Source organism: Oryctolagus cuniculus, chromosome 12, assembly GCF_964237555.1.
Source record: "Oryctolagus cuniculus chromosome 12, mOryCun1.1, whole genome shotgun sequence".
NCBI classification, from domain to species: domain Eukaryota; kingdom Metazoa; phylum Chordata; class Mammalia; order Lagomorpha; family Leporidae; genus Oryctolagus; species Oryctolagus cuniculus.
This window is the reverse complement of record NC_091443.1, coordinates 115,257,804-115,284,041: the sequence shown is the minus strand read 5'-3', so window position 1 is coordinate 115,284,041 and position 26,238 is coordinate 115,257,804. Positions and strand designations below refer to the sequence as shown.

Sequence of the window (26,238 nt, the reverse complement as noted above, 5' to 3'; positions counted from 1 at the left end):
TCTTAAATATATATCTAAGGTTAAATGTCATTATACCCACATTATTTGACATTTTATTACAAGAAGTGGCCATATATGTCTCTAGAAGCATTTTTGTTTTAAAATTTATTCTCTGTATTGTGGGATGTCAAACCAACGTAGCCATCTTTCTTACATTTTTGCATATCTTTTTCTTGTACTTCATCAGCTTTTTATATATTTGAGTTAATTTTTTTTCTTTTATACAAAATATGTTGTTTCATATTATTTGTTAGTTTAAACTCATCTGACTTCTTTTGCCTTTAAAGACTTAAATAATTAAAAAATTATTTGAGAGGTAGAATTACATAGAGAGGGAGAGACAGAGAGAAAGGCCTTTCATCCATAGGTTCACTCCCCAGATGGCTGCAACAGCTGGAGCTGAACCAATCCAAAGCCAGGATCCAGGGTTTCTTATGGGTCTTTCAGGTGGGTGCAGGGGCCCAAACACTTGGGCCATCTTCTACTGCTTTCCCAGGCCATAGCTAAGAGCTGGATTGGAAGAGGGACAGCCAGGACTAGAATCAGTGCTCATAGGGGATGCTGGTCCTCAGGCAGAGGCATACCTGACTACACCACAGAGCCAGCCTTATCCCTTGCCTTTAAAAGAGAGTGACAGAGCGAGGGATGTGAAGAATAAGGTTTCTGACAAAGCACTTTTAGTGAAGTATTTTCTTCCTAGAACACAGAACGTGACCACAGGATCTGACTAAGGATATTTTATGGCCTTCTAACAAGAGCACTGAGCCTTTGTTGGAATGTTGGCTTCACAAGGACATGCAGCTGCTTTCCCAGATAGGCTTACCTAATATGTCTTGCAGAACATGTTTCAGAGAAACCTTAGAGTTATTTGAACATGCACATATGCTGTTGTAATCCTTATCGATAAGGAAAAGATGCTGGGTTGGCCTGGCGGCACTTTTGGGAGGAAAAGTTTCCGTGTCCTGGCTCTCACTTGCACACCCCAACATCTTGTGCCCAAACAGGAACACTTAGCATAAAATGCAAGGGATGGCTCACCTTGCATAGCAATGGTTACAGATGCATCATTCATCTCTTTGAGATTTGGGTGAGTCACTAAGATGGGGAACTCCCTGTCCCCAGTGCAACAGAAACATAAGGATGAACTGCTTTATCTTCTTAAGAATGTGGGGCAGTCTTTATCAGAAAAGGTAATCGGACACTTGCTGCAAAAAAAATCAATAGTTGCTGCCCTTGGTACCCTGATGGAAGCACTTTAAAAGTAACTGACAGAAAATCAATCAAAAGTTATACTCTATTCCAGTTTTCCATGTGTGGTATCTCTGCTGGGATGCCAGTAGTAAGGTTACAAACCTCTTGGCAGCTCTCCCTGGCCAAGAGAGTCAGTCAATGGGCTTGTCCCTACTGCCTGAAGATGAGACCTCTGTGCTTTCCATGCCTACTGATGTAACAGTGGTGTCTGAGTCCCCTTCAGTTGTGTCAGTGGTACAAGGTATGTTTCAGGAAGCCAAGGAGCAAGGAGAATTACCAATGTTAACTGTCCTGTTGTTATATCTCAAAATGTGTCTCCCTGGCTTGAGCATCTTCCCTATGTTTACAGAGTTAAAAAAAAGAGCTTGACAGAGTATAGGATGCAAAGTTCTTATACAGTGGGCATATTGCAGGGAGTTGGAGGAGGATATGAGATCTTTGAGATGGTGCCATGGGATTGGAAAACTCTAGTTAAAATTTTGGTTACCCCATCCCAATACACTGTTTGGGTTGGAGAATATAAAGAAGTGGCTTTTGTACAAGCCATAGATAACTTAAATAACAATGTCCTCATCATTTTGGAGTAGTTGTTAGGAGAGAAAGCATATTCATATCTTGGTCAACAAGTTGTTTATCCTTGAAAGGAAACCCATGTGTAAATTTCTAGCATTGCATTAAAAGCTTGAAAAAAGATTCCTGATATTAAAGACCCTTCCGTTTCCTTTTCTGCAGTCCATCAGTGGCCAACTGAGGGCTGTACGTCCTTTGTGGATAGGCTAGAAAAAGCTATGGAACATCAGGTAGATAATCAAGAAGTGAAAAAATATTACTAAAACAAATGGCTTATGAAATGCAAATCGGAATTGGTGTCTCCAAAGCTGAATCTACTATGGCAGAATTTCAGTAGGGAATGAAACTTACAATACTAATGTACTGGCTGCTGCCCTTAAACATTCTGATTTAAAAAAAAAAATGCTTTGGATGTGGGGAATTAAGGTCATTTTTAAAATGAACTGTCAGTCTGTAAAAGCAGAAGAATATGGCCACTCCTTGGGCCCCTGCACCCATGTGGGAGACCCAGAAGAAGCTCCTGACTCCTGGCTTCCTATATGTGCAGCTCCGGCTGTTGTAGTCAACCGGGGAATGAACCATCAGATGGAAGACTTCTCTCCCTCTCTCTCTCTCTGCCTCTCCTCTCTGTATAAAACTTTCAAAAATAAATAAATAAATAAATAAATAAATCGCAGGCAGAGCCTGCCCAGGCGGTGCTGCCAACTGGCCCCAGGTGCTAGCTAGAGGCAGTGGCCGGCCTCAGGAGCGCACCTGCTGGCATCCCCGGGCCGCACAGACATTCTCTGAGGGAAGCTGGAGCCCCTGGCAGCGTCCCCAGCTCCCCGGCTCGCAGGCTCGCCGGCTCGCATGTGCGCCGTCCAGGATTCCCTGCACTGTCGCTCCCCATCTTCGTGGAGGAACGACACTAAACCCTGCGCTGTTCTTTTGTCTGCTCAGCCCTTCCCGGGCTTGCTGCTGGTTCTTCCTGGGTTGGCTGCCGTCCTTCCACCTCCGTGGAAGGGCGGTTCCCCCTGCCACGTTCCCCACTTCCGCGGGGGAGCGGCACACCGCCGGCTGGCTCTCTCGGGGGCTGCTCAGATGTTCCTCAGGTGTTCCTGGTGCATGTTGTCTCTCTCCTCCTTTATAGTCCTCTTCCACCAATTCCAACTCTGCTACCCACACACTGAGTACGCTGCTCTCCTCCAATCAGGAGCAGGTCCTACAGTTTATTTGTTGAACTGGAGGCAGCTGTGTAGAAGCTGTTTTCTTCTCTCCCAGCGCCATATTGTGGGAGAGCAGAATAAGTCTTAATTCCAGTAACTTAGTCTAGTCCGAGTTGCTCCCCACACTGCACTAAGGGCTTGTAGGGTGGGGCCGTTCCCGGGGGCTGCTGCTGGGACACACCCACTCCTGACGCCCACTGGGGCAGTCCACGGGAGATGAGCTCGGAGCTGGGGTATGTATGGGCTGTCGCATGATGGCCTTCAGAGCCTAAGCGCACACGCGTGGGCCCTCTTGTGTTGCCTTGCAGGACCGACATCTGGGCACTCCTGCATTCCTGGGTGCCTCCTAGGTTCCCCACACCTCCCTTGTGCCAGGATGAGGCACAGCCCCAGGAAACCTGTGCCACCTGGCTGGCACGTGGAGGCCCCGCCCACGGGCAGGGCAGCAAGCTCCATAGGCCCACGGCCGCACCCGACCCTGCAGCCTGCCTGGATGGCTGGAGGCACAGAGACGGGAGGGCTCCCCCGGCCAAGCCAAGGTTGCCACCGCACATCCCCAAAGCCTCCGCTGGCACTTCCCGGGAGGATGGACCTGGCTGCTCTTCAGCTGGCTGGCTCCCTCCCTCTGGTCGGGCATTGCAAACCCAGACCCACTTCTGGCCCCTGTGTTCCTGGCCTCCAGGGCGCACTTAGGAGCGGGGGGGCCCCCCTTGGCTTCCATCTGCCATTTGCCCGCGGAGCCTGCCGGACCCCTGGCTCCAGGAGGCTGCCCAGCCGGCGCTGCCAACTGGCCCCAGTGCTAGCCAGAGGCAGCAGCCGGCCTCAGGAGCACACCTGCGGGTGTCCCTGGGCCACAAAAACATTTCTCTGAGGGAAGCTGGAGCCCCCGGCAGCGTCCTACTCTGGCTCCCCGGCTCCTGGGCTGGGCTCAGTTCGCACTTCAGCCATCCAGGATTCCCTGCCCTAAGGGCTTGTAGGGCGGGGCCATTCCTGGGGGCTGCTGCTGGGACACACCCACTCCTGAAACCACTGGGGCAGTCCACGCGAGATGAGACAGCGGCTGGCCTCAGGAGCGTGCCTGGGTGCGTCCCTGAATTCTTTCTTGTGCCAAGACCAGAAGCCTGCATTTCGCTGGTAACAAAAGTAATGGGGGAAAATGGTGATGTAGGAAGTGCCTGGGGTGCGTGTCGCACAAAGAATTTCCTTGTGGTCTTGCAGTGAGTAAAGCAAGATTTATTTAAATGAGAAACCTCTTGCCACAGCAGCCAGAAGTGTTAGGAAAATGATGCAGTGTTATCTATGGAGCAATCTACAGGCTGAAAACATCCTAGGCCCTAGCTCCTCCCCCGGCCATTACTAGAAGCCAGGTGGCCTCATGGCCTAACCACTGGTGTCAAGTTCCACTCTCATCCTAATGGGATTCACTGCTCCTGCTTCCCTGCCTGCCCTCCAGCTAAGTTTTAAAAGGAGCTGTTCCTGAACTTGTGGTTCTCTGCTCTGTCTTGCTCCCTTCTCTCCTCTCCTCTCCCCCTCTCAGCTCCTCTCATCTTCTCTCTCTTGCTCTCTCCTCTTTCTCTTTCTCTCCATCTCCTGGCCTCTGTCTCTCACATTCTCCTTCTCCCTCTTTTCCTTCCTTGCTCCTTCCCTCTGGCCTGCTGCGTTTTAGCCAATAAACCCTTTCCCTTACTCCAGTGTTTGGTGTGTTTTGTGGCGACCTTACAATAAGGGAATCTCCACGAGAAGGAGACCTGAAAAATGGAGTGGAGTTTTTTAACTGCAATTTGGATGAGCAGAATCATCACAGCTAACAATCAGTCAGAGGCTGGGGACAAAATCCTGTCTAGCTTGCTCTTGTTAAAACAAACATCCAGCTGAATAGTAGGATAGGCAAATTCTTTCTATTCTCATGATAAAACTAGAAGCTCAGAAGGGTGGGATCATTGCTTCCTCGCTATTCTCATGCTAAAGCTAGAAACTGCTAATAGGTTCTGGGGAGGAGCAAGCATCTTGTCCACTCTTACAAGGACTCCCCATTAGTCTTTACACCAGCACCCCTGCATTACAACCTCTTTATAAACCCCAATCACCCTCCTCCAACAGCATGGTAGTCCTAATGAAGGCATCCTACCTTCCCCTCATCTTGTGAGTAATATTTGCAGAAGAGTTTCAGAAGCCTACTGAAAAAAGGAGATGATTTGGAAGGGCAGGCTTTTGACCCAGCTGACAGAGAACCCTCACCCCAACTGAGGCAGAAAGCACCTCCCACCTGACACCCTGAACTCCCCTGACTGGCTGATGGGACCTTGCTCAGAACAAAGCCTGAAAATCTGCATAATTATCAATTTTTTATTTTATTTATTTTGACAGGCAGAGTGGACAGTGAGAGAGAGAGACAGAGAGAAAGGTCTTCCTTTGCCTTTGGTTCACCCTCCAATGGCCACCCTGGCCAGCGCGCTGCATCCGGCACATCGAGCTGATCCGAAGGCAGGAGCCAGGTGCTTCTCCTGGTCTCCCATGGGGTGCAGGGCCCAAGCACTTGGGCCATCCTCCACTGCACTCCCAGGCCATAGCAGAGAGCTGGCCTGGAAGAGGAGCAACCGGGACAGAATCTGGCGCCCCGACTGGGACTAGAACCCAGTGTGCTGGCACCACTAGGTAGAGGATTAGCCTATTGAGCCATGGCTCTGGAAATAATTATCGATTGAATAGACTCATTGTTTTATTTCAAGCCTGGTGCTCCAATTACCCCTGTCCCTTTAAACATCCTCTGTGCTGCATGGTTTGGTAGCAAAAGGCTTCTTTGGATTGGGAGGACTTTCTTTCCCCAAGACTGCAGCTGCCTTCTGGAAATACACCCTTTCCTCTGGCCAGCACTCAGCTATGGTGAATTGAAGCGGTGAGCATCAAGAGCCGGATTATGTGTCTGGAAACAACACTGGTGAGCTAGCCCAGAAGTCTGCAATGTATTGTTGTTGTTGTTTAAAGATTTTATTTATTTATTGGAAAGTCAGAGTTACACAGAGAGGAGAGGCAGAGAGAGAGAGGCCTTCCATCCAATGATTCACTCCTCAATTGGCCATAATAGCCAGAGCTGCACCCATCTGAAGCCAGGAGCCAGGAGCTTCTTGAGGGTCTCCCACACAGGTTAGGGGCCCAAGGACTTGGGCCATCTTCTACTGCTTTCCCAGGCCATTGCACTGAGCTGGATGGGAAGAGGAGCAGCCGGGACTAGAACCGGTGCCCATATGGGATGCCAGCACTTCAGGCCAGGGCTTTAACCCACTGAGCCACAGCACTGGCCCCTGGAATGTATTTTTCAAGTGGCTTAACCCTTTCACGTTAGTAAGGAGGGCAATGGTCACTTGTACCTCCACCCCAGAGCCACTTTTGAGCTAACATTTTGGCTGGGACTCTGGGGACATCCAGCAGCTTCTGAGAGCACTTTCTCTCTGGGACTTTCCTTTCTCTTCCTGCTGGACATTAGCTACCTTGTGGGGAGTCCATGGCTCCCCTTTGTGTCCAGAGTCAACAGCTCTGAGACTGGGTAAGTGGAACCAGGGGCATACCTGCAATTTCTGCCTCTGCTGTTTGGGTTCATGGCATTTGGACCTGGCCTCAGTCATTCTTTGTGGTACTGGTGTGTGGGAGACAGATTCTAAGATTTTTACCTCAGCCTCCCTGTGAGGAAATTTGGATATTTTTGGAAGAGTTCTCATTTGGTTGTTTGTATGAGGATTTCTTCCTCTTTGGTGAAATACGAGTGGTTTGATTTAATTTCCATCCAAAATCACCTTGAGTTGCATCATGGCTGATTGGGCAGCTTATAGTTACGATCTTATGACTAAGAAAAAAATGGTGTTCTACTGTAATATTGCATGGCCTGCATGTGTGTTAAATTTAAGAGAAGGTGGTTGTTAAGTGGAATTTTTTAATGTTTATTTTATTTGAAAAGCAGAGTTACAGAAAGACATGGGGGGACCTGTTAGGAAAAGAGGCACAGAATAGAGAGGAGGCAGTGTACAAATTTATAGCCAGACCGAATTTATTCAGAGAAAATAAATCCATAGAGATGGGTGACCAACTGCAACTGTCCATGTGCCCATGATGGTAACCCCTGACAGAAGGCCCTGACACCCAGGAGCCGGGCCTTTTTATATTTCAGGAAGCTGGGGATGGGGGTGGGGTAGGGAACAGCAGGCAGAGGGGAATTCCTGGAACTAGTCTTTCAGGTGTTCAGAGCTACTGGTCTTTCAGGTGGCTGTAAGGGGTGGAGTATGGAGACAATAGAGAGTGAGACCCAACTGAGTTTTTTTTTTTAAGATTTATTTATTTACTTGAAAGTCAGAGTTACACAGAGAGAGAAGGAGAGGCAGAGAGAGAGAGAAGGCTTCCATCCTCTGGCTCACTCCCCAGATGGCCACAATAGTCAGAGGTACACCCATTCAAAGCCAGGAGCTTCTTCTGGGTCTCCCACATGGGTGCAGGGCCCAAGGACTTGGGCTGTCTTCCACTGCTTTCCTGGGCCATAGCAGAGAGCTGGATTAGAAATGGAGCAGCCAGGACTCAAACCGGCACTCATATGAGATTCCTGCACTGCAGGCAGCGGCTTTACCTGCTATGCCGCAGTGAGGCCCTCCAATTGAGTTTCATGGGCAAAAAATACATTCCAATGTTTATCTCTTTGGAGCAATGAGGAAGAATGGCTGAGGCTTATGTCCTTGTTCCTTGTTCCATCAGGTCCTTCATCTACTGGTTTACTTCTCAGATGGCTGCAATGGCCAGAGCTGGGCCCACTTGAATCCAGGAGCCAGGAGCTTTCTCTGCCCTCCCCCCCATCCAGTGCAGGGACCCAAGGGCCTGAGCCATCCTCCACTGCTCTCCCAGGGCCACATCAGAGACCTGGATCACAATTGGAGCACCCAGAACTGGCCCTAATGGGATGCTGGCACTCATTGCAGGTGGCTGCTTTACCCAATATGTCACATTGTTGGCCCCTGTTAAGTAGATTTCTAACAGTAGAGGTTTTGTGAGAGATCTGGTAAATGGGCTGAAGTAAGCATTTAAATCCCTTGAACCTTCCAACAAATGTGTCTGTGGCTGTTGATGTCCAAGGAGACAGGTTAGGAGTCCTTGTCAATTTAGAAAAAGCAGGATCTTCAGCTCTGCCTCAGCCCAATGATTGAGCAGAGACCCTCGGACTCCCTGATCTCTTAAAAAATCTATTGTTAGGGACCGGCATCATGGCTCCCTTGGTTAATCCTCTGCCTGTGGTGCCAGCATCCCATATGGGTGCCAGGTTCTAGTCCCAGTTGCTCCTTTTCCAGTCCAGCTCTCTTCTGTGGCCCAGGAAGGCAGTGGAGGATGGCCCAAGTGCTTGGGTCCCTGCACCCACATGGGAGACCAGGAAGAAGCGCATGGCTCCTGGCTTCGGATCTGTGCATCGCCAGCCATGGCGGCCATTTGGCGGGTGAAACAATGGAAGGAAGACCTTTCTCTCTGTCTCTCTCACTGTCTAACTCTGTCAAATAAATACATAAAAATAAATTTAAAAATGTATTGTAAATTTCCACAGACGTCTCTGATAAAATTGTGAAGTACAAGAGTAATAAAGCAATAAAAGATGTTTCTCTACTGAATCTGTAATGAAGATATAATTATCTTTATGTATGTTAGTTTCCAGTACCATTACTGGGACTAGAGTTGCTTTCCAAGTTCAGTGCTCAAGTAAATTTTTCAGGTTTCCACTGAGGAACAAATAGGGTTAACTGAGGTTACTAACAGCAGGAAGTAATTATATACAGTTGATTGGAACTTTCAAAAAGGAGTTGTAACCATACTAAAGCCATCCTCCTTCCCTTTTCCTTTTCATATTTTATGTAGGAAAAGCAATTACTGATATTCTGAACTACCTGAATTACTCTGGTGAATAGTAGCATTTGTATAATAATGGACTTCAGCCCCAGCTAACAAAGAAACCTTCACCCAACTGATGCTGAGGCCCTGGTTAAGAAGTTTCCATCATGGGACCCACGCTGTGGCACAGCAGGTTTACACTCTGGCCTGAAGCACCAGCATCCCATATGAGCACTGTTTCGAGACCTGGCTGCTCCACTTCCAATCCAGCTCTCTGCTATGGCCTGGGGAAGCAGTAGAAGATGGCCCAAGTTCTTGGGCTCCTGCACCCATGTGGGAGACCCAGAAGAAGCTCCTGGCTCCTGGCTTCAGGTTGGCACAGCTCTGGCTGTTGAGGCCAATTGGGGAGTCAACCATCGGATGGAAGATCTCTCTCTCTCTTTCTCTCTGCCTCTCCTCTCTCTGTGTAACTCTTGACTTTCCAATAAATAAATAAATCTTAAAAAAAAAGAGGCCTCATCAGAAAAAACCTTGAGCATTTACATATTGTCAATTAAGGTGACTCATTGTTTTATTTACCTCTCTCTGAAGCTACCCTTGTTCTTTAAGAAACCCTTCAGCAGTTATGGCCTGGGATAGCAGTAGAAGATGGCCCAAGTCCTTGGGCTCCTGCACCCAAGTGGAAGACCCAGAATAATCTCCAGCTCCTGGCCTCAAATTGACACAGCTCTGGCTGTCGCAGCCAATTGGGGAGTGAACCTTTGGATGGAAGACCTCTTTCTCCTTACCTCTCCTTCTCTCTCTGTGCAACTCTGACTTTCAAATAAATAAATAAATCTTTTAAAAATTTAACCTGTAACAGAGATATTACATTTTATATCAAGAGCTCTCTCTCTCTGGGGCTGTACTGTGGCATATAGAGCTGGACCTCCACCTGTAGTACCACCATCCCATGTGGGTACCATTTCATGTCCCTGTTGATCCTCTCTGGCTCTGGATCTCTGCTTTGTGGCCTGGGAATGTGGTGGGAGATGCCCAGGGGGGCTTGGGACCCAGTACCTGTGTGGGGGATATGGGGGAGGCCCTGGCTCCTGGCTTTGGATCAGACCAGCCCTGGCCATTGTGGCCACTTTGGGGGTGGTCTTGCTGGTGGAGGACCTTTCTCTCTGGCTCTCCTACTCTGTGTGGCTCTGTCTCTCAAATGAATAAATAAAATCTTAAAAAAAGAGAGATATTTCTTTCCCCAAGATGCCAGCTTGTAGAAATAAGCTCTTTCCTCTTATCAACATTCATATCTGTACAATTGGCTACCCACATGGTGAGCCATAGGGCCTGATTAAAAGATTTAAAAAGAGTTGCAGAGATTTCTATATTTTTCTGTGTCATAATGTATCTATGCCTTATATATGTGTACTGTTGTATGTGTAAAAGTTGGTTGTGGTTATTTGTGTTATTTAAAATCCAAACATAATTTTCACCTAAGTACAAACAATAGATGAGAAGAGTGATGCAATGTTCATTGCTTCCTATGAAGTCCAATTTAAAGTTGTTTTTTGGCACGATCATGACTGAAGAGATTAGCCATACTTATCTAATGTTTTAGTTTCTCAGGCAATGTAAGTATAATTGCCAAAAAATGAATTGGTGGTCTTTGCTGTGGCACCTTGTGCATCATCAGGTCCCTGTAACCTAAGGGATGTCTCCCCCTCCTCATCTGCCTGAGAAATGGACTCAAGTGTACACTGACTGGAGAGGAGGTAGAGAAGATAATGTAGCAGTGCTGGGTCAGAATCCACAGCAAGGTTCAAGCTGATGCTGCAAGCCTTGCTGGATTCATGGATATGTGTGAGATGGAGCAAACATCTGCATCAAGCTGACAGGTGAGCATTTCTGCCTGATCTTTGACACCAAGGGGCCATCTTGCTGTTCACTACATCACAGCAGAAGCCACATGGTGGCAGACATGAGCAGGAGGTGGTATACAAACTGAACACACACTGAAGAGAATGCCCAGTACAAGCTGTGCAAGGTGAGGAGGATGACTGGGTACAAAGGGAATCCCACCCCTGATGGCTCATGATGCTTGTGCCATGCGCAACCCAGATCCTCTCCTCAAGGTGATCATGGTATGCATTACTGATTCGGGGCCCCTATGCAATTTGACATGAGGTAATAGACCTCAGGTTTTCCTGCCCAGGGGTAAGAGCATCTCTGATTTACAGTATCTGCAGAGAGATAAAGCAGTGTAGTAGCTAGAGAGAACAAGGGCTACTCTGTGGGGAGCAACTCGGACTAGACTGTTACTGGAATTAAGACTTATTCTATGCATCTGCTCTCCCACAATATGGCGCTGGGAGAGGAGGAAACAGCTTCTACACAGCTGCCTCCAGTTCAACCAATAAACAGCAGGACCTGCTCCTGATTGGAGGAGAGCAGCGTACTCGGCGTGTGGGTAGCAGAGTTGGGATTGGTGGAAGAGGACTATAAAGGAGGAGAGAGACAACATGCACCAGGAACATCTATCTGAAGGAACACCTGAGGAACATCTGAGCAGCCCCCGAGAGAGCCAGCCGGCGGCGTGCCGCTCCCCCACGGAAGTGGGGAAAGTGGCAGGGGGAACCGCCCTTCCACGGAGGTGGAAGGGTCGGTAGCCAACCTGGGAAGAACCAGCAGCAAACCCGGGGAGGGCCGAGCAGACGAAAGAACAGCGCAGGGTCCTGTGTCGTTCCTCCACGAAGAGGGGGAGCGACATAATGGTGCCGTGACTCGGATAGGAAGCCTAGGCAGGGTTTAGTGTCTTTCCTCCACGAAGAGGGGGAGCAACATAATGGTGCCGTGACTCGGATAGGAAACCTAGGAGGGAAGAAGCGGGAAGAAGTGGGAAAATAATGGAGAGAGAGACTAGCAAAGAGCCTAGGGAAAAGCCGGACGGAAAAGGTGCCGGAAGAAGCTATCGAAAGCCTAGGCATAGACTCGGATACGGACTGTGGGAGAAAAGTTAGGAGAAATCTATGATTGAACGTGAAAGTGAAACCTAGAAGAAACTTAGACTCGGATACGGACTGTGGGGAGAAGCCAGGAGAAATGAGACGGGAATATTGTTGGAAGAAAAGTTAGGAAACATACCGGGTAGAGAAAAATGTTAGGGAGGATGAAGCCGCGGGGGCAGGCTGATGCGGAGACGTAAGCCAGGTTGGAATTCTTCAAGTCAGCCCGGGGAGCAAAAGGCAAAAAGCTAAAACCAGAGGCGGAGACGTAAGCCAGGTTGGAATCCGTCAGATTAGCCCAGGGAGCAAAAGACAGGAAGCCAAACTGGGAGAGGAGACGTAAGCTATAGGTTGCATTTCGTCAGGTTAGCCCTGGGAACTTAGACTGAAAACCGAGAAGCGGAAACGTAAGCTAGGCTGTGTGATTCGGGGAAGCCGCCGTGCGCAGAGAGAGCGCGCGGGGCACAAAAGGGGAGAGCGCACGGGGCACGAGTAGGAAACACGGGGCTAGCGCGAAGGCCATGGTGCGGGCGCAAGGGGCATGGAGACCACAGAGCGCGTGAAGCCGGGAAGCCGCGCAGAGCCAGGAAGCCACCGCGGGCGAGGCACCGAGAAGCAGCCTCAGGGCGGGCGCCGGGAAGCCACGGGGATAAGAGAAACAGAAGTTTAGAAGTAAAATGAGAGAAATAGGAATGCTGGCAGATAGAAGTAAAATAGGAGAGATAGGAATGCCCGGAGGTAGAGACATAGAGAAAAATAAGGCCTCCCCACAACACGGCAATGAGAGAGCTTGGATTCGGTCTGCCTGATTAGTAAGACGATAAACACCTGTGGGCGGCTGCAGGTCACCGAAGACAGGCACATTATCAACACCAATAAGTCTCCCCACAAGATGGCAATGAGAGGGCTTGGATTCAGTTTGCCTGATTGGTAGGGCTTGTAAGCACCTGCAGGCAGTTATAGCAGAGCAGAGCATGCGCTGCAGGGCACCGAACACAGGCACGCATCAGCGCCTAAAAACCTCCTCACAACATGGCAAAGAGAGGACCCGGATTTGGTTTACCTGATTGGTAGGGCTTGTAAGCACCTGTGGGCAATTCCAGCAAGCAGAGCAGAGTGTGTGCTGCGGGGCACCGAAGACAGGCATGTATCAACACCAAAAATAAAAAGAAAGGGGGATCTGTGGGGAGCAACTCGGACTAGACTGTTACTGGAATTAAGACTTAGTCTATGCATCTGCTCTCCCACAATATGGCGCTGAGAAGGGAGTAACAACTTCTACGCAGCTGCCTCTCGCCAACTTGAGTGATGACCTGCAGGAGCTGATCCTGCTCCTGATTGGAGGAGAGCAGTGTACTCAGCGTGTGGGTAACAGAGTTGGGATTGGTGGAAGAGGACTATAAAGGAGGAGAGAGACAACATGCACCAGGAACATCTATCTGAAGGAACACCTGAGCAGCCCCTGAGAGAGCCAGCCGGCGGTGTGCCGCTCCCCCGCGGAAGTGGGGAAAGTGGCAGGGGGAACCGCCCTTCCACGGAGGTGGAAGGGTCGGTAGCCAACCCGGGAAGAACCAGCAGCAAACCCAGGGAGGGCCGAGTAGACAAAAGAAGAGCACAGGGTCCTGTGTCGTTCCTCCACGAAGAGGGGGAGCGACACTACTCTGCAGTAGGATGACTTTTTTTGAATTGCTAAATGTAAAAGATAGATTTTTCTAAATACATGTACTCTTGGCTTCTTAAAATATATAGAAGGCATTGGGCCTTTTGGTAAATGTTTTCATAAGTTGCTAACATATAACTGTTCAAAATTACCTGCTAAGTTTTCACCAAACAGTAAGTTACCAAGGATAAGAAATAATTTTTTAAGATTTATTTATTTAAATATTTGCAAAGCAGAATAACAGAGAGAGGGAGAGGAAGAAGTAGAGAGAGAGAGAGAGAGAGAGAGAGGTCTTCCATCCACTGGTTCACTCCCCAGAGGGCTGCAATGGCTGGACCTTGCAGATCTCAAGCCAGAAGCCAGGAGCCTCCTCCCACTCTCCCACATGGGTGCAGGGGCTAAAGGACTCTGGACCACCTTCCACTGCTTTCCTAGGTCGTTAGCAGGGAGCTGGATTGGAGTGAAGCAACCAGGACTTGAAGCAGTGTCCTTATGAGATGCCACAGCTGCAACACTGCAGGTGGAGGCTTAACCTACTATGCCACAGCACCAGCCCCAATAAGAAATAATTCTAAGTCAATATCCCAAAGTTTAGAATTTTTGAAAGATTTATTTATGTATTTGAAAGGCTGAGTGAGAGAGACAGAGACAGACATCTTCCATCTACTTGTTCAACCCCAGATGTCTGTAATAATCAAGCACTGGGCCAGACTGAAGGCAGGAGCCTGGAGCTCCATTCAGGTCTCCTACATCAGTAGCAGGGGCCTAAATACTTGTGCCATTTCCCTCTGCTTTTCCGGGCCATTAGCAGGGAGCTTGATGTGAGGTAGAGCAGCTGTGATATGAACCAGTGCCCATATGGGATGCCAGCATCACAGGTGGTGGCCTTACCCATACATCACAACACTGGCCCTGACATCAAAAATTTTCAAAGTGGGGGCAGAATCATCGGTTAAATGCAGTCTATCATCCTGCATCCCATAAGAGTGCTTCTTTGAGTCCAGACTGCTCCACTTCTAATCCAGCACCCTGTGAATGTGCCTGGGATAGCAGAAGATGGCCCAAGTGCTGGGACCCCTGCCACACATGTGGGAGAACCACATGGACTTCCCTGGCTTCTGGCTTCAACCTGTCCCAGCTCTGGCTGTTGTAGATGGATGGGGAGTGACCAGATAGACAATCTCTTTCTCATTGTCTTTATTTTCTGGAATTCTGTCTTTCAAATAAATAAAACTAGGATTTAGTCCCCTATGTTAAATCATTAAAGTTTTTTTTAGAAAATATAAATAATGATAAATCTTTGCTAGGGGTTTTTAACATTTGATTTTAAAGTATAATAACTTTCTAAAAAAGATTTATTTATCTGAAAGGCAGAGATACAAAGTGAGAAAGAGGAAAAGAAAGAGATCTTCCATCCAATGACTCACTACCCAAATGGCCTCAATGGGTGGGGGTTGGGTCAGGCAGGAGCCAGTAAGCAGGAGCTAGGAGCGCCTGCTGAGTCTCCCACACAGGTGCAGGGACTCAAGTATTAGGCCACCTTCCTCTGCTTTTCCCAGGTGCATTAGCAGAGAGCTGGATCAGAAGTAGAGCAGCTGGGACTCAACTGAGTCCACATGAGATGCTGGCACTGAGGAGGAGGCTTAACCTTCTACACCACAGTGCCTAAAATTTTGAGAGAGAGAGAGAGAGAGAGAGAGAGAGGGAGAGGCAGAGTGAAATGTCTTCCATCCATGGGTTCACTCCCCAAATGGCCGTAATGGCTGGAGCTGAGCCAATCCAAGAGGAGCCAGGAGCTTCTTGTGGGTCCCCCATTCTCAAGCACATCTTGCACTGCTTTCCTAGGATTAGCCTACTACGCTCCAGTGCCTGGCCCCTCTAATAACATTTTCAACCGTCTTCTCAACTGCAGCTTCTTACAATTTCCATTTGATTGACTCTTTTCCAACAACTAGCCATCTCTTATACGCTATTTTCTCCTCCTTTATTGTTTAGTTATGGCCTGTCATGAGAAATGCTTGTCTTTACAGCTGACATTGTGGCATAGCAGGTTAAGATGCTGCCTGTGATGGCAGCAACCCATATGGGCACTGGTTTGATTCCTCATGGCCCACTTCTGATTCATCTCCTAGCTAATGCACCTGGGAAAGCAGGAGAGGATGGCCCAAGTCCTTGGGACCCTGCACCCATGTGGGAGACCTGGATGAGTCTCCTGGCAGTGGCTTCTGCCTGGCCGTCCTGGTTGTACTGGCCATTTGGCTAATGAACTAGCCAATGGAAGATTGCTCTCTCTGTTCTCTCTCTGTAACTCTACCTTGGAAATAAATTAATCTTAAAAAAGAGAAATATTTATCTTAGGAGACTAGGGATATTAAGAGTACTTGATCTTTACACCTAATTTTCTAAAAAGCTTTATTTATTTGAAAGTCAGAGATACACAGAGAGGAGAGGCAGAGAGAGAGAAAGAGAGAGAGAGAGAGAGACAAGTCTTCCATCTGCTGGTTCACTCCACAGATGGCCACAACAGCCAGAGCTGTGCTGATGTGAAGCCAGGAGTCAGGAGCTTCTTCCAGGTCTCCCAAGTGAGTGCAGGAACCTAAGGACTTGGGCCATCCTCTCCTGCTTTCCCAGGCCATAGCAGAGAGCTGGATAGGAAGTGAAGCAGCTGGGACTCAAACCAGTGCCCTTATGAGATGCTGGCAGTGCAGGCAGTGGCTTGACCTGCTGCACCACAGAACCAACCCCTACACCTAATTTTTTTAAGCTTTCTTTTTATTTGAAAGGCAGAGTTTACAGAGAGAGGGAGAGACAGAGATCTTTGGTCTACTGCTTCACACCCCAAATGGCCACAATGGCTGAACTTGAGCCAAAACGGCCAGGAATCAGGAGCTTTTTCTGGGTCTCCCACCTCGCTGTCAGGGACCCAAGGACTTGGCCATTTTTCATTGGTTTTCTAGGCACATTAGCAGAGACTGTATCAGAAATGGAATAGTCAGGACTAGAATCAGTGTGCATGTGGAATGCCTGTGTCACAGGTGGTGGCTTTTACACACCACGCCACAACACTGGCCCCTACACCTGACTTTTCTAGATGTATTTAAATTGTTCTATGGGATTTTTTTCTGCTTTTGTTTCTAAGGTGTATTATTCTCTTTTATTTTGATGTATTTATTTATTTGAAATGCAGAGTTACAGAGAGGCAGAGAGAGAGAGAGAGAGGTCTTCCATCTGATAGTTCACTCCCCAGATGACCACAATGGCCAAAGCTGCACTGAGCTGCAGCCAGGAGCTTCTTTTGGGTCTCCCACAGGGATGCAGGGGCCTAAGGACTTGGGCCTTCTTCTGCTGCTTTCTCAGGCCATAGCAGAGAGCTGGATCAGAAGTGGAGCAGCCAGGACATGAACTGACACCCATATGGGATCACAGCACTGCAGGCAATGGCTTTGCTTGCTAAGCCACAGTGCCGGCAACAGGTGTAATCTTTTCTAAGCTTTTTCATTCCTTTATAATGTTGAATGCTCACAGCCTCCAGTGTCTAAGGTTGGGTACCTTTCCATTGGGTTTAACTTCTAAGTAATCTGGAGGAGCTTCCCATTAGAAGAAACACAGCACAAAAGAATTTTCTTTACCTTTTGGTTATTACAGAAGGGAAAGAAATTTTGTGTTTTGTCAAGATTATCTCATGTATTCTCTGACTTTGGGTTTAGAAAGCTGAGTGTTAAGAGTTGAGATTTTTAATATATTTAAATATCTATATCTATTAATTAAATATTCAATATACTTAATATATTTATAAATAATTTGACTTAATATTATGTAAGTGATTATTATCTCATAATGATCCGGGATCCTATGTGGTCTTCCATCCACTGGTTCACTCCCCAAATGACCGCAATGGCCAGAGCTGAGATGATCAGGAGCCAGGGGCCTCTTCTGGGTCTCCCACATGGGTGCAGGGGCCCAAGGACTTGGGCCATCTTCTACTGCTTTCCCAGGCCACAGCAGAGAGCTGGATCAGGAAAGGAGCATCTCATATGGGATGCCGGTGTCACAGGCCGTGTCTTTACCCTGCTGTGCCACAGCACCAGCCCAGAATAGCAGACTTTGACCCAGCTAGCAAAGGAGCCTCAGCCCCGTCAAAAGATCTTCACCTGGTTGATGCCTTGGATTTCCCCAGATGAGCACTTATTAGAGCAAAGCCTGAACAGCTGCCAAATTGTCAACTAAATAGAATCACTTTGATTTCTAACCTCCATCTGAAGCTACCCATTTTTTTAAAAAAAGATGTATTTATTTTATTCAAAAGGAAGAGGTACAGAGAGAGAGAGGGGAAGAGATGGAGAGAGATTTTCCATCAGCTAGTTCATTCCCCACATGGCTGCAATCACCTGAGCTGGGCCAGACCAAATCCAGGAGTCAAGTCAGAAGCATCTCCCAGGTCTCCCAAGGGGGTGGCAGGGGCCCAAGCACGTGGGTGACCTTCCACTGATTTCCCAGCTGCAATCACAGTGAGTTGGATCAGAAGCAGAGCAGCTGGTGCCCATATGTGACAGTGGTACTGCTGGCTGTGCCTTTATCCCATATACCACAGTGTCTGCCCCTCGACCCATGTTCTTAGAAACAGCTCTTGCTGGCTTGTTGGGTGGAAAGAGCACATTTTAGATGAAGAGATCTCTTTCTTTTCCCCAAGATGCCGGCTTCTTGAAATATATGCTTTCCTCTCTGGTGAATCCAGTTGTCGAGAAGCAAGGGCCTCATTATTGTTCAGTAGCACTTATTTTCTGCTGACTTTACATAAAAATATAAACACCCACAGAATGATTACCCAAGTGAATGAATGGCATTTGTCAGTTCAGGTGTCTTCCCCCACTGCCCTCAGAAGTGACCAGGTCTAATTCTTTGTGGTTCTTTTTGTAGTTTATGATCTGCTTCTTCCAAAGAAGAATTTTGTTTGTCTCTTGGCTTTTCAACTTTTCAGAATGCTGATACTAACTATTGATATTTTACACTAAAAAGATATTTTCCTTTTTTGCCTTGAGTGTTTTTCCCCCAGATGTTTCTATTCTAGGTTGTAGTTCAGGCAGTTCACATCAGTGGTTCCAGTAGTTATGGAACGCTGCTTTCTTCTAGATTATTATTCGATGTCTGTGACTGTTACTTTTTTAATTCCCCACCAGTGCTAATGCATGGCAAATATTTTAAATAACTGAGAAAAATACTGTTAGACTGCAGGTTGTGGATAAATTCAAATTTAATATGAAGTATTCATAGAGTGGAGGGATTATCTAAATTTTCATTGATGTGTATTTTGTGATTTGTCAACACTGGGATGACCTTATTCCCTTATTCCATCTAGTAGTAACTGGCATCTCTGATTATTCATTACTAACTACCAATTTCCAGTGACTTGGTATTTCCACTTTTATATTTATTTGTACTGATTACCACTGATGTATCTGTAATGCCCATTCAGTTGTATGGATTTTACTTTACATAGATTGATGCTAAGGAAACAGTGTACTATCCTTTTGGAAAACTACCTTCAGTTTCATTGTGTAACACTTTAAATTTTTCTGACCTAAATCCTAATCAGAACTGAAGCTATCTTTGTGTTTATCCTACTCTTAATGTACTTACATATTTTCAGTTGAAAAAAATGGAATAATTTAACACATTAATGGTGATAAATATGTGTGTAGAAGTGAAATAAACCTCACCATCATATGCATTCTATCGTGTAGTTCTTTTTGATGATGGTGGAACACTTAAAACCTAATCTAAGTTATTATTCATAGTAGAGTCACCATGTTGTAATACAGATCTTTCACAATTCATATGCAAGTGAAATTTATTCTTTCTTAAATATTTATTTATTTATTTGAATGGGAGAGTGACAGAGAAAGAGATCGTCCATCCTCGGGTTCACTCTGCAAATGGCTGCAATGGGCTGGATTGGGCTGGGCTGGGCCTAAGCCAGGACCCTAACTCTTCATCTGGAGGATACCTGAGCTCCATTTGGGTTTCCCACATGGGTGGTAGGAGCCCAGGTACTAGGACAATCATCACTGCTTTCCTAGACATTAGAAGGGAGCTCAATTGAAAATAGAGCAGCTGATATTTGATACTCTGTTGGATGCCAGCATCAGAAGTAGGAAGTTAATCTTGATACAGCGCTATAATGCTGGCATCCAGTTTTTTCTTTAATTAACCCAGAATCAGATCATCTTTTTGTGTCTTTATATTTAAAATGGTTTTCTTATAGATCACACATAGTTAGGTCTTGGTTTTATTTTGGCTGTTTCAATCTCTTTTAATTGGTATATTTAGATAATTCACATTGAACACAATAATTTATATAGTAGAATTCATTAAAATAGCATATTTTAATTGTTCTCTTTTGCTGTCATTTGTCTTTAATGTCTTATTTATTTTCATTTATTTGAAAGGCAGAAGCAGAAAGACCTTCTCATCTGCTGGCTCACTGCCCAAGGCCCTGCAACAGCTATGGTTAGGAGAGGCTAAATCCAGCATCCAAAAACTGCATTTGCAGCTACCATGTTTATGGGGGGGACTCAAGTACTTGAATCATCATCTCAGGGTGAACATTAGCAGGAAGATGGATCAGGTAGGATAAGCAGGCTCCAACAAGGCACTCCAGTATGCAATGACGTTATCACAAGTGGCATTTCTTACCCTCAAACCTCCCTGCAATGTCCACAGTAAGCAAATCTATTTTAATGGAGCACATTTGTGGTCGCTTGTGTTGCAAAGTTTAGAAATAGGGAAAAGAGCAGAAGGCAGCCAAATTTTTTTTTACATTTTTAAGCTTTTATTTAGTGAAAGAAATGCATAGGAGAGTGAGAACCCTATCTACAGGAGAGAAGCAAATCTGAATTCATGCTGAGTACTAGGAACCAGCCACATGGAGGAACATCTAGGCCAGGAAGCACGGGGTGGGTGGCCCAAAGTCCATGAGCCCTGGAGGTGCAGGGCCACAGCAAGCCCCATACTGGCAAAAGGCCAAGGAAAGGAGAGAGAAGGACACCATGTCCCAGACTTTTAATCCATTTCCAAAGGGGAGCAGTTAATTAACCTGATTGGCCAGTGGGTACACAGGTGTGGCCAGGTAGGGGTATGAGGTCACACAGGGGCATGGTGAAAGTGTGGTCTTTTAGCTCACACACCTAATCAATTTTATTCTATATGCCTGCCTACAACATTCTCCCCTCAGAGACCCCATTCTCTTAATCCTAAGGGACATTGAGGGGTGTAGAGTCAACATCTCTTCTGTAGCTGCATCCTGCTTATAAGGGGCGTAGTATATTTCTTTAATTTATCGTTTTATTTCTTTTAGGCAGAGACACAAACAGATACAGTGCTTTCATGTGCTGATTCCTCCAAGGCTCACAACTGAGTCTGGGCTAAATCAAAACCAGGAGCTGTGGGGCAGGGATTGTGCTGCATCAGTTTAAGCTGCTGATTGGGAGGCTCATATCAAATACCAGGGTGTGTGTCTTGTCTACTATGATTTCTTTAAAAAAATTGTTTTCCAATTAATGTGAAATGTAGTTTGTCATATTTGATATCTAGAGCTATGGTGAAATGCATTGACAAATAAATGATTTGTAGATGTCACAAACTCTGGTTTATTTATTTATTTTTGAGTAGTGTTATTTAATATACCACATTTATTTTAAAAGTCATATTTTGAGACCCATTTCAGAAACCACAGTTGATTTGGAACAAACACTGTTTTGGAAGACTTTTCCTTGTCCATGGTTACACTTTTTCCCTAATAATCTCTATGGATTGTGTATCCAAAAGTGGGCATTATACAAGTTTTTCACACTTAATATCAGCTACTTATATGCTACAAAATTTAATGTGAATCTATTTCCCATTATTTAACATGTGAATAAATCACACTTTTACAGCTTGTTGGTTTGTAAAATACAAGTAAATCATAGTACAGTGCTCAAATAGATGTATAAGATTAAAAGTTTTGCAGCCTGTGTTGAGGCATAGCAGGTGAAGTCACTGCCTGACCCTGGCATCCTATATGGCACCAGTTAATGTCCTGGCTGCCCCAATTTTGATCCAGGCCCCTGCTAATATTCTGGGAAAAAAACAGGAAGATGGTCCAAGTTTTTGGGCTCTTGCACTCAAAATGGAGAAAAGTTGTGCAGGTATAAAATTCAACCATTTCATTTGTAATTCTTAGTAAGCATTTTGGGGTGGCCTCTGCTAGGCCATCCATATGCTGGTGGTACCTGGAATCACAAATCACCTGTTTTAGTTGTCTACTGCTTTAATTGAGGCTGCTGCCTTCAAGATTGCTTACTCACACCAATATTTTTTTTAATTTATTTATTTGTTCATTGGAAAGGCAGATTCATAGAGAGACAGGGAGAGACAGATCTATCTTACTATCTAATATGTTCTGCTGGTTCACTCTTCAAATGGTTTCAATGGCTAGGACTGGACCAGGCCAAAGCCAGAAGACAGGAACTCTATCAAGGTTTCCCAGGTGGATAGAAATGGTCCAAGTAGTTGGACTGTCTTCAGGTATTTTCCCAGGTGCATTAGTAGGGAACTGGACTGGAAGTGGAGCAACTCTGGCTTTAACCAGTGGTGGTAGAGACCCATTGTTCCATATCACATACCGATGATTTTTTACTGATTTGTTTATTTGAAAGGCAGAGAAAAAGGTCCTCCATCTGCTGGATCACTCTGCAAAAGCCCACAATAGCAAGTGTTATATCTATGAAAGCCAGGAGGTAGGAACTCTATGTGGGTTTCACATTCAGATGGCAGGAAATTAAGTTTCTGAGCCATGATCTGTTGACTCAAGAGAACACTTTTGGGCTGGTGCTGTGCTGTAACAAGAAAGTCATGACCTGCAGTGCCAGCATCCCATGGGCACTGGTTCCAGTCCTGGCTGCCCACTTCCAATCCAGCTTTCTGCTAGGCCTGAGAAAGCAGTAGAAGATAGCTCAAGTCCTTGGGCCCCTGCACCTTCATGGGAGACCTGGAAGAAGCTCCTGGCTCCTGTTTTTGGATCTGTTTAGCTCTGGCCATTATGGCCATTTGGGAAGTGAACCAGCAGGTGGAAGGCCTATCTCTCTCTGCCTCTGCCTCTCTGTAGCTCTGCCTTTCAAGTAAATATTTAAAAAAAAACTTAAAAACAACACTTGCAGGAAGTTGAGTTGGAAGTGTGGAATAGGCAGGACACAAACCAGGCACTCTGTGACGTGGTATGTCCAGAGAAGTAGGTAAGCCTACTGCATCTTAATGCCTACCCTTCCAATGCCTGATTTGCACAGCCTTGACCTAGGCCCCAGGTGTCCATCAGGTAAGTCTCAGGATTCTCCACATGATTACTGTACAAGAAGGCACACTCCCAAAGGTAAAATACTTTACAAACTATGTTGATATATTATGGTCATATCATAGGCTAGATCAAGTGAACTGGAAAATGTCAGGGTTCTGTGTGGTGGAGAATTAGGTCAAGATTTGGATACAGGGAGGAGTGTCACATGGAACAGTTACAGAAAGCTGTGCTAACAGATTCTGTTAAGTTTCCCTATATATACAATTGTGGCCAAAAACTAATTTTGAAGCTGGATACTTTTAAGGAATTTGAGATACATAAAAAAAGCAAGAGATGTTTTAAGGAAAACAGTACTGCCTGAGTAATTTTCTATGTAATATAGATTCTAGCAAAATCATATTTTTTTTTGGTGTACTGCTGCTGTTAGGGTCTAAAAAAAAGCCCACCGCCCAAGGAACGACTCCAAGAGACTTTTTCTCTCATGCAACCAGCAAAGGGTTAAATTTATTGCTCCAACATGTTGGGGCCCTCTGACAAGGACAGAGGAGCAGTGAGGAACTACAGCATAGGGTTTATAAAGGCAAAAACCACAAAATCGGGAGGGGGGAGAGAACACACGGTTGCTAAGCGATTGCTAAAATCTTACAATCAGCAATTATGATTTTAAGACATAGACAAATCACATCTTCATTAGCAGCCCAGGTAACCCAGGTGCAACCTTTCTACTTTTAAGCTTGAGCAATCATGCTAGGGGGTTTTTGTGCGTTGCCAAGGGTGGTGTAGTGCACTGCTATTGTCCGACTATTTGAGATCATAGTTTCAGACCAGAGTCTCACGGTGGGGGGGGGGGTTGCTTTCCCAGAATGCAGTCTCAAGTGCTCCAAAATGGAGTCCCTACTGTCAAGGTGCTACTTTACTCTGTCTTATTTTCACAGCTGCACCAGGAAGGTTTAAACCTGTAAGCTTAAGCTTAACTTTTTACACCCGCACATATATAATTTTAACTCTTCATTCCCCACTCCTTGTTGTGAGGATCTCTAATCTTAGAGATTATTCGTTTTTGTCTCTTTTAATGTGACATATTGTTGTCTTATAACCATGAGTTTAACATTTTTAACTTGTTCCCACATGAAGGTGATGAGTCTATTTAACACACAAGGTCCTATGGTTACAATTAGGAGTAGAATAATTAAGGGTCCTGTTAGGGCTGACAGTAGAGTAGTAAGGCACAGGGACCGGCCGAATTATGACTCAAACCATCCCTGTTGAGTTTCCCTTTCCCGTTGCCATTTTTTCAGTCGTTTTTTGAGTTTGGCCATGGAGTTTCTAACCACCCCAGTTTAGTTGACATAAAAACAATATATTTTTTTTTTTTTAGGGCCGCGCAAAACCCACCCCCATGAAAATGAGATTTAACCCCCGCCTGTTCTGTAATACTAAAATGCAGATACTGGGCTGCATCTGGGAGATTGTGGAAGATTTGTCAGGCAGAAGGGGCGGGCATCTCCACCTGGCAGGTTATCAGGTAGAAGGGGGCAGGGCAGGATGCAAAGGTCAGGCTGCCCGTGAAACATTGTCAGGATGACTGAGATGCAGATGCATATGCTGGACACATTAGGCCTTTATGTCACACACACATAAGCTCATAACTGACTTTCTGCCTAATATTTTCCCCTCAAGAGGTAATACCCAAAATTCTTCTTTGGGATTATGGATGGAGTTCCGTTTTCTGTAACTTCTTCGAAGCTGGCATGTGGGCGTCGAGGGGGATTTGGGTATTTCCTCTTGCTACCTGTCTTATGGTGTGCAACAGTGGCCTTGGAAAGACTGTGTTGCTCGGTCCAGAGGGCTGCTCAAGTCGTCCAGTGGAATGGGCTGGAAGTCTTGCCTGTTGACCATTTGGAGTTCAACAGCTTTTAGTCTGTTAGAGACAAAACAAACAAGGGCATTAAAAACACACGGTGCAAAGAGAAGCATCAAGATTGCAGAAGTTAGCGGGCCAAGGAGAGGAAATAGCCAGGATTTCCATGACCAGATGTCAGGCCAGAAATCCCAGCTCTGCTTGGCCTGGTCCTGGAGCTGTTTGGCTTTTTCCAGGAAAAGTACAAATCTGGGTTTGTGCCTGTCTAGTCTGATTGACCCAGAGACAATTTTTTTTTTTTTTTGATATTTAGTAGCCAGTTTTGCTAGGAAGTTAAGCCAATGTACAAGACTAGAGTCTCAGGCTGGGAAAAGGACAGACTAATGAATTATTTACATTTAACCATTTATATTATGGATTATTGTGCACACCCCTTAAGAGATAGGCCCTTTAAGTCCTCAGTGAGGACCTGTTCAAATCGGTGTAGGGCTATCTGAGTTAGATGTTACCAAAAGCCCTGTTTTTAGGAACTGGCAGGGAGGGCTTTCTAAGCTTAATGTTATTGGATAGACTTTTAAGGCCTGGCTGGGTGTGTGAGGCCCAGACCTATCCATGGGGTGCTGGAAGAGAATTGAAAGAGATGCAAATCTCCTTTAAGGGAGGCACCCTGTTGACTTGCATTACATGGATGGACTAGGAGGAGAGCTGAATAGGAGGCTGATGGAAATAGGCAACTTGCATGTCACTGACCCTAGGCCATCCCCTCAATAGCAGTGGCTGGAGCTGGAAGCTGGGCAGAGGCTGGGCAGAGCCAAAGGCTTTTTAGCTTGGGGCCACAGGGTCAGCGGTTCTGAACCAGGAGTCCTTCGACACCCAGGGCAGTTCCGTGTCCAGTGGCCGTGCTCTTGGCAGGGCTGACAGAAGGCATTTGCTGTCATGACAGCTGCTTGCCCAATGCCCTGGCTCCTTATATCAGCAACAGGTGCCATTTGGGGTGCACTGGCCTTGCTGGGTCTCCTTGATGGCAATCACCGTGTAAAGCAGCCATTGATTGGTCTGTTGCCTATCCTCTGCTGCTAGCTTGCTCCTCATTTTTCTGGTCTCTAATAAAGTAGACCAAGGAGGCAGCCTCTATGATGTCAGTCAAGGGGGTGCTTAACCCAATCCTGATTTTTGGAGATTTTTTTTAAATATCAGGGTGAGCTAGAAAAACTATGGTCATGGGCAAATTCTGACACTTAGTATTTTCCTGCGAGTTAAGACCGTGCCCATGAGGAGAACTATGACTCTTTAGGTAAGATTAACTGTGGTGACCTGCTTGCATACTTTGAGGTCATCAGTGTAACTTTTTACACCGAAAAATTGATCTAGTTATTACATTATTTTATAGTTCAACCTTTTTTGTTGTTGTTGTTGTTGTTTGGGGCCCTATACTGTGGCCAGGCATTATTACAGAAAAGGTCAGTCATCCCTTACATAAGGTCTGGGGATCAAACCGTACATCACAGTGGAGAGTCCTG

General features: G+C 46.2%; 1 long non-coding RNA gene across 1 annotated transcript in view; it reads left to right on the top strand.

The window, feature by feature from the left end:
* Window positions 1–26,238, top strand: part of LOC127489323 (uncharacterized) — a 403,737-nt gene that overhangs the window by 18,989 nt on the left and 358,510 nt on the right. The gene's annotated exons all lie outside the window — the stretch shown is intronic.